At 35.7% G+C, this 8,777-nt stretch overlaps 1 long non-coding RNA gene across 1 annotated transcript; it reads right to left on the bottom strand.

Moving 5' to 3' along the window:
• Nucleotides 1-4,198: 4,198 nt before the first annotated feature.
• LOC310637066 lies at nt 4,199-8,340 on the bottom strand. Its single transcript, XR_014491862.1, has 3 exons — nt 8,010-8,340; nt 7,858-7,914; nt 4,199-5,877 (listed from the first exon to the last, which is right to left on the bottom strand). It is a non-coding gene; the product is annotated as an uncharacterized lncRNA (long non-coding RNA).
• Between the last annotated feature and the right edge of the window lie 437 nt (nt 8,341-8,777).

Raw genomic sequence — 8,777 nt, 5'->3', positions numbered from 1 at the left:
CTGTATTTTTTTTTCTTTTTGTAGCAAAGAATTACATTGTGTATATGTATGTTTCTGCTTTTCCATTGTGTTATATCTATGTGGATAGGAAGCACAGGGAAGGTTATACTTTCACTTTGAGTCATGTGACAAGAGGAAGGGATGGACTTAGAACTGACCAATTAGCTGCACTCTACATAATCGCCCAAATGTGTCTCCTTTGTAGCTACATATTGCAAAAATCTTTTTAGAAGCCCAAGTTGAAGATGGCTCATTTTTCAATTATATCTTTCTTTCACTCTTCCTTCCTTCCTTCCTTCCTTCCTTCCTTCCTTCCTTCCTTCCTTCCTTCCTTCCTAATCATCATCATCATCATCATCATCATCATAAAAAATAAAAAATAAAAAATTTGGAAGGACCTTGAAGGTTATCTAGCCCAACCCCCTGCTCAGGCAGGAAATCCTATACCATTTCAGACAGCATTCCTCTGGTCCACTAATTTTGTCACTTGGTCAAAGAATGCAATAAGATTTGTCTGGCATGATCTGTTTTTGACAAACCCATGTTGGCTTTTGGTAATGACTTTGTTTGCATCAAGGTGTTCGCTGATTTGTTGTTTGATTATCTTTTCCAGAATCTTCCCAGGTATTGAGGTCAGGCTGATAGGTCTGTAGTTTCCTGGATCTATTTTTTCTCTTTTTTGAAGATGGGAACTACATCAGCTCTCTTCCAGTCCTCTGGCAGTTCCCCAGTGCTCCAGGATCTTTGAAAAATATAGTTCAGTGGTGCTGAGATCACGTCTGCCAGTTTCTTGAGGACCTTGGGGTGTAATCCATCTGGTCCTGGTGATTTGAACTCATCTAGATTGGACAGGTGCTCACTTACCATTTTCTTGCCCATCTTAACTTGTGTTTCTATTCTGTTTTTTATGGCACTGTTTTTGGTAGGTTGGACTGTTTTTTTTCCCTTTGTGTAAAGACAGATGCAAAAAACGAGTTAAATAGTTCTGCTTTCTCCCTGTTGCTTGTCACTTCTTGCCACTTTCCCCCACTAATGGACCAATCATTTCCTTACCTTTTTTCTTGTTTTTTATATGTTGAAAGAAGCTTTTTTTGTTATTTTTGACTTTGGTCGCGAGCCTTAATTCATTTTGAGCCTTAGCTTCCCTCACTTCATCTTTGCAGGCATGGGCTGTTTGCTGATATTCTGCCTTAGTATTTACTTGGACTTCAGTAAGGCATTTGACAAAGTAGATCACCTCCAAGGTCCCTTTCAACATTATTATTATTATTATTATTATTATTATTATTATTATTATTATTATTATTATTATTATTATTATTATTATTATTATTATTATTCACCGCTTCTGGAGGCAGGTTGTTCCACTGGTTAATTGTTCTGTCAGGAAGTTTCTCCTTAGTTCTAGGTTGCTTCTCTCCTTGATTATTTTCCATCTGTTGCTTCTTGTCCTGCTTTCAGGTGCTTTGGAGAATAGCTTGACTGCCTCTTCTTTGTGGCAACCCCTGAGATATTGGAACACTGCTATCATGTCACCCCTAGTCCTTCTCTTCGTTAAACTAGACATACCCAATTCCAGCAGCCGTTCCTTATATGTTTTAGTCTCCAGTCCCCTAATCATCTTTGTTGCTTTTCTCTGTACCCTTTCTAGAGTCTCAACATCTTTTTTACATCATGGTGACCAAAACTGGATGCACTGTAAAGTGGTATTAATACTTCACGGGTTCTTAATTCTATCCCTCTGTTAAGGCAGCCTAGCACTGTGTTGGCTTTTTTGGCAGCTGCAGCACACTGCTGGCTCATATTTAAGTGATTGTCCACTAGGACTCTGAGGTCCCTCTCACAGTTGCTGTTATTGAGTAAGATATCCCCTATACTATACCTGTGCATTTGGTTTTTCTTGCCTAAATGTAGAGCCTTACTTTTTTCACCATTGAATTTCATTTTGTTAGATAGTGCCCAGTGTTTGAGACCGTCCAGATCCTCCTGTATCTTAAGCCTATCTTCCTGTGTGTTGGCTATTCCTGCCAGCTTGGTGTTGTCTGAAAATTTGATGAGTTCCCCATCTATCCCCTTGTCCAAATCATTGATGAAGATGTTGAAGAGCACTGGACCCAGAACAGAGCCCTGGGGCACCCCACTACACACTTCCCTCCATGTAGATGCAGTTCCATTGAGGACCACACGCTGAGTACGGCCAGTCAGCCAGCTATGAATCCATCTGGTGGTGATGCTGTCTAACACACATTTTTCTATTTTATCAAATAGTAGGTTGTGATCTCCTTCCTTCCTTCCTTCCTTCCTTCCTTCCTTCCTTCCTTCCTTCCTTCTTTCCTTCCTTCCATTTCAATACTGTCCATCTGAATTAAGTGACTCTGGGTGGTTTAGGACAACAAATAATAAATTTGCTGTCTGTGGGTTTAGTTTTCAGAGAGATGCTTTGCTGGAAGACACTTCCAAAATCATTATATAATTTATTTCCAAATAGATAAAAAGTACACCCTTGATACTCTCCCAAAGTTAATTACCAGGCACAATTAACCAAGTTAAATGGCATTCAAAGTGTAGATGATAGTAGCAATTCTTGAAAACTCATGTAAGTGTGTGTGTGTTTATTTGAAAAAGATCAGAAATATTGGCATAGTAAACTTACTGGCAGACCAAATTTGTCTTGGCTGAGCATCTTTTCAAAGGCAGACTAAGAGGCAAACACAGTAAACACATCCACCCAAAATAAGACATAATGGGTCCTTTGGTCCAAAAAAATAAGACCTGGTCTTATTTTCAGGGAAACACAGAAAGTCCTTTTAAACTTTAACACTATGAATGATTTCATTGATTGAACAATCACTCCCATAATTTAGGAAAGTTGGATAATATTGATGTATCAAGAACACATTCATGTATAAAAACTGTCATGTTCATGTATAAAAATATTTCCAGACATTGTGATTTTTAAATTTAAAAAATAAGATTATTTTAAATGATGGTTTTATTGTTTGTTGATTTAGTTCTAAGAATTAATCTTGTCTTCATACAGTATATCACTTGAAATGTCGAGGTTAAAGTCTTTCTAATTTACATAGAAAGTTTCTGAAGTTTCTAGTACATCTTACAACAGAATGTGAGTGTAAATTTGTACATACATATTCTATTCATTTCAGTGCTATTAATTGAAACCAACATTAATATTGATCTGTATTTTTTACTTGGCTACTTTGTATGTGGATATATTTCAGAAAGTGCATTAACCAGAAAAAGGTGAGCCCTGCCTATTTCAATTCTGAATGAGAATGTGCTTTTCAAGGCCTGGCCTCTGTTTATTTTCAACATTTAAAAAAAAAGTTTTAAGACCTTTAACAAGCAGAAGACATTAAACATACCTAAAAGTAACACTAACAAACTCAAGTGGTTGTTTTCTGGCTACCAAAATTGCCAGCAGATATTAAAAGCTCATGTAGTGTTTGAAGGTTATATCTAAGCTTAGTTTTTAGGAAGTCCCAAAGGAGATTCCACAGCTGCAAAAATGACTGCAAATGACTACATATGCCCTTGTTTTATTGATTTAATATACTCCTCCAATAATGAACAGTGGGCTCTCAGTCAGTGTCAAGGTTGAATAAAATTTAGATTAATATTCAGTCTCTTGGAAGTGCAGGAAGCAAGATATTTAGGATTTTTGAAAAAATGATCTGGGTCAAATCCAGAATAAAGAACCTGCCATGTTGGTGTAATAGACTACTTCAATTGCTAAATAGATGTACTTGTTGATTTAAAGACAACCTTTGATAGAAGACTCAAGGACTTGCCAAAGGATGGAATATCTCCTTTATCCCCTCTCTATTTCCTCTGGTACTTTCAACAGGGGCATGTTTGCCAAATTGGTGTGCTGTTTATTCACTCTCTACTTCATTAAGCACTAATAAAGCATCTATTATATGAGTTTCAGCTCAGCAATTTATATTCATGGAGAGTTTTATTTGGCCTTGCTTATAACTCCACGTAAGTCAGTCAAACTCAAGTTTCAGATTGAGCAAAAATTATCAGTAATTTAAGTAGAAATTACAAATGTTCCTTTGAAGTCTAATACAATGCTTGGTATTGTTGGCTTGATAAAATCCAATAGCTTCATTTTACCTGTAGGGAAAAACCATATATGATTATCCTTGTTTTCTCATTGACAGTCTAATATAAGCAATCTAAAGCAACAATTAGTATGTAACTTTAAAGTATCAGACACTGATTTTTTTCATGCTTGTCTAGAATTTTAGCTCTATATTTTAGTCATTACTGACAACTAGAGGGTGGATTACCATAATGCATAGTTTAAATATTCAGGTTTATCATAACTTGAAGGCAATATTTGTCGTGAGTATTTTCAATGGTTAGTGACCCCACTGAAATCAAAAGCATTTGTCAAATCAAATTTAGACAATCATGTTCATCTTTTTGATACTTTTAAGTAATCACTTAGCAAATCCCTGAGACATCTCAGTAGTGAAATATGCTAAAGAAGTTCTTCATTCAATGCTGAAATTGTCAGAAAAAATATGAAACTTGCTCTAAGGTAAATAATGTTGGGTCACTTGAAATATATGCATGTTTGACATTTCTTAATTATTTAGCATATCTATACATCAAATGATATCAGCATTTACTTTTCATTTCTGAAAGTTTGCGTCATTGTCACTTGTCAACTTCTCGTTCCTCCAGGAAGATGAAAAAATATTTAAAATCTTCAGAAATGAAACACTTTTGTTCAACAAGAGAGTATTTATTTTCAAAGACCAGGAAATTACATGGATAGGAAAGTGAATAAGAAGAGTTTGAAGCATGGTACTTCGTATTGGAACACAAATCAGGAGAATTACGACCACAGGAATTTGTCTTCTTCACAGTTCCATAAAAATTATTTTTATACAAATCATTAAAATAAAAAGAAGGGAAGTTAAACAAATTACATACGTGCTGATCAATACCAGGAATACCAAGAATCAATACCAGGAAAATCTGATATCAGTCTACTCAAAAACATAGCCAATTCAAGTGAACCACAATATCTACACAAATAATCGATATTATTATATTATCTGTATAAATATGTCTTTTGTAGTTCCAATGGAATTGTACCCAGCTTGGGGATCCTATTGAACTCATGACTCTTGCTGGAAGAGCAAGTGAATAGTCATGTCATGGCAGGTTGTGCACAGATCCCCATATTGTGCACCAATTATGCCCTTTTCTGAACCTCATTGTTGCTCATGCCTTTTTTACCTCTTGCTTTGATTATTATGACATGTTTACATGGGTCTGCCTTTGGGGATAACTCAGGGACTACACGTAGTCTAGAAAGCAGCCACTGTAGCAGTTATGGATGCATCTCAATACACATATGCAATATATGTACTATGTAAAGTGCCCTGGTTATCTTTTCTAAAGCCCTACATAGTTTAGGCCTTATTATTTGTGAAATTGCCTTTCTCCAGTTGTATCTGTTGTTCAGACAGAATGGGCACACTCTTGGTTCTACCGATTAAACACTTACCTATGGTGGTAAGACAAGAGTCTCAGGTTAAGCATGAAGAGAGAGTTTTGTTCAATACAAAAACAGCCATAAGGAAAACCCTGGATCTGATTTATGCATTAAATGCATGAATATGTACTAAGAATCAGATGTTTGTCTGGGACCATAAGCTTCAATGCCTAATTCACATAGGACTCAAATATTCTCATAGTCCAACTACAGCAAGCCACAATCTCCAGACAACTGACTGTTTTGCTATGAAAAATGAGGAGGGATATTCCACACCAAAATCAGTCAGTTTCACAACCTCCTAGATGATCAAGAAATGCTTCTCCACCTGAGTCTGGCTGAATCTGAGAAATAAAAAAAAGATGATTTTGATGAATAGCAGAAGGGAGCTATGCAAACACCTGGCACGAAACATTTCTTCCTTAAGTACTTCTTCCTTATTCCTTGAAGACCAACATGATCACTGAACAAATAAGTTTTCCAAAAGTATTCTTAAGGTAGGCTCCCTTTTCAGACTATGCTCTGAAAATTAAAGAAATAAAGGAAATAAAAATGATAGAGCAATGTAGGGACAAAGCACTGTTGAAATTATCATACACCAATGAACCTGGTCTGCGTTTTTTCTCTAACATTTAGTCTTCTTGTCTAACACAAAACATGCCTCTTTTTGTGGTATGGTTCTGAAAACCTCTTCACATTCAATTGGATCAACCAAAATATTATTCATTCAGAATTAAATTCTTTTTATTACTAATTATCACTTCACTCCTCTAACTTAGCTCAATGCTGTCATAAACACTAAAGATACTGTGCATTATGAAGGATCAGCTTAACAATTTCCTGTAAAGAGGGGTATGTCACAAGAGCAATGGGTACATTTTTAAATTGTCACTTTCATAGCTGAATTGGCCAGCTAGTCCAATGAGAAACTGGATCAATCACCAACCAGAATGTGTGAGAAGGGATTAAGAATCAAAATATTGAAAAGAGATCCCAATGCCTGAATCGTTTTAAATTACTGTTGATGTAAATTGACCAACACCAGTGCCAAAAGGTTTGCATGAAGGTAATGAATCCAATCAGAATGAAATGTAAATGATGGGTTTTAACCAGAGATTTATGTATTCATCAGGGACTATAACTACTGATCTGTTTGTTACTTGAAATCCCAGTTTATCATGTTAATATAGCAATTATTCTGGCTTTTTTAAAAAAAACCAAAGTGGGGGAAAACATATTCCAAATGTCAACAATCTTTTGTTTAAGGGGGAAAAAACATACAGTTTTAGAAATAATTGGAGCATAAAGAGTGTCAGTCATCGCTAACATATGCTTATTTTCCCTTCTGTAACTGAAATAGAGGCAAACATTTTTCTATGTGCTCTGCTGTCTCTCCCCTACTTTTTATATAGATATTTTTATTCACACTGTGTGACCTTGCATACTAAGTTCCAGGATAAATTGAATGATTGACTTAGCAGAGCCTAGAAAATTAAGAACAAGAATGCTGATGGATCCATTTTTCCTGCAGGACAAACAGAACCACTATAATAAATTAATGCTTGATGTTTGACAATAAATCAATAACCACTTTTATCTTCTAACTAAAAGATATTTTATGTGGCCTCCCCTGTCTCTCATTTTCAAGTGCTGGGGAAAGTAGAGATACTGAACGCACATTCTGAAGGCAAGATTTCCAAATGACATTGGTGCAAAATTCACATTTGCAAGCTGCACATGCTCTTCCGATATTGGCAATGAGTTTGACAAATGAAAAAAGTCACTAATATTTTGACACCTTCACTGCCCAAGCATGATACTAGCTGGCTGTGAATCGGAGTATTCATTGTTCTGCTCTATTTTAAAGACTGGTCTATAGCCAATGTCCTGGACCGACTCCATTCATTAATTTCCACAAGTGAGGTTTCAGCTAACTGTAACAGCTATTTTTTTTTAAAAAAAAATTGGAAGCGGCTTCAAATTTGAACAGCATCGTTCAGATTACTGGAATTCAAGTAAGCATTTTGACTTACAGCCAGTTCTTCCAAGCTGAAATATTGCTTTTCCATCAAATATTATCACTAGCTGAAGGATTTACGAATAGAGGGTTATTTTGGTTGCTTTGCAAAACATTCTGTTCAATAAACATCAGAAATAAATATTAGTTCTTTATGTTGATTAGTTGCTTGTCAGATGAAATCAGCTTTAAGTTGTTGGGTTTTTTAATTTTGGTTATGGATATGCAAATACCAAAATATACATTGTACACAGTGTCAGGACAATAAACCCCTATTTATAAGTGAAAGAGATGAACAGCATCTTACCGCATAGTTGGGAATGACAAACTTTGTTTTCAAAACTACTTTTCTGGTTACCATATGCTGGAGAAAAGTAAAAACTGCATATAGACACAAATGTTCAGATACACAGACAATCATCTAAACCCGTTCACAAATTAAAAGAAAATTATGCTTACCTTGCTAAGGCTTCCTTTATTGTGCCTGTGAAGAATTTTATATAGCATTTTTCCAAAGTCAATAACCATATTTAAACCCTCTGGCTTGTAAACCCACTGATTAAAAAACAGATTGCCAGCAGTCATCTGCTATTGTCTGGCCTCTTCGATTCTGTTTCTGATTTAATTTATTTGATTGTCCCATACACTATTCATGAGTTCTATAATATTCCAAACTTTAATTTCAACAGATTAATTCTGGCTAATTATTCAACATATGAAGGAGCACATGAGAATTCTACTGTATGTATCGTCCCGAGGCACAGGCTACAATGTCGAATCATTTTCGGATTTCAAGTGGAAAACAAACTAATTATGTGGAAATATGATAATATATTGTGCTGCAGGGACCAGCCCTTTTGTCTGTTCTGAAATGTTTGCTCACGATCAGCTGCCTGTGTTATTTCTTCCAGGACAAGATGCCCTTTCATAATGCATAAACATTCCTGACTGGTCCGTGGATTTTTTTTTAACTTCATGTAAAGTTGATTTACATAATTTAATATTACTTTCAACTGATGGAAGCAAACAAGACATGTATGGAGTCAAAGAGCTGAGTTAGCTCCAAACCCATAAGAATCGAGAGTCCTCTGCTGAACCTGGTGTGGTTCTTCCTCCTCCTGCGTTGTACATCTTTCTTTCCTTTATGTCACTTTGCTAAAGAGCAAATTACAGCACCTCATGTCAATACTCCGTAAATCAACCAGCAAAAATGAATTGCCTCTAATT

Source organism: Vipera ursinii (assembly GCF_947247035.1).
Source record: "Vipera ursinii genome assembly, chromosome: 3".
NCBI lineage: Eukaryota > Metazoa > Chordata > Lepidosauria > Squamata > Viperidae > Vipera > Vipera ursinii.
This window is presented reverse-complemented; position numbering and strand designations above follow the sequence as displayed.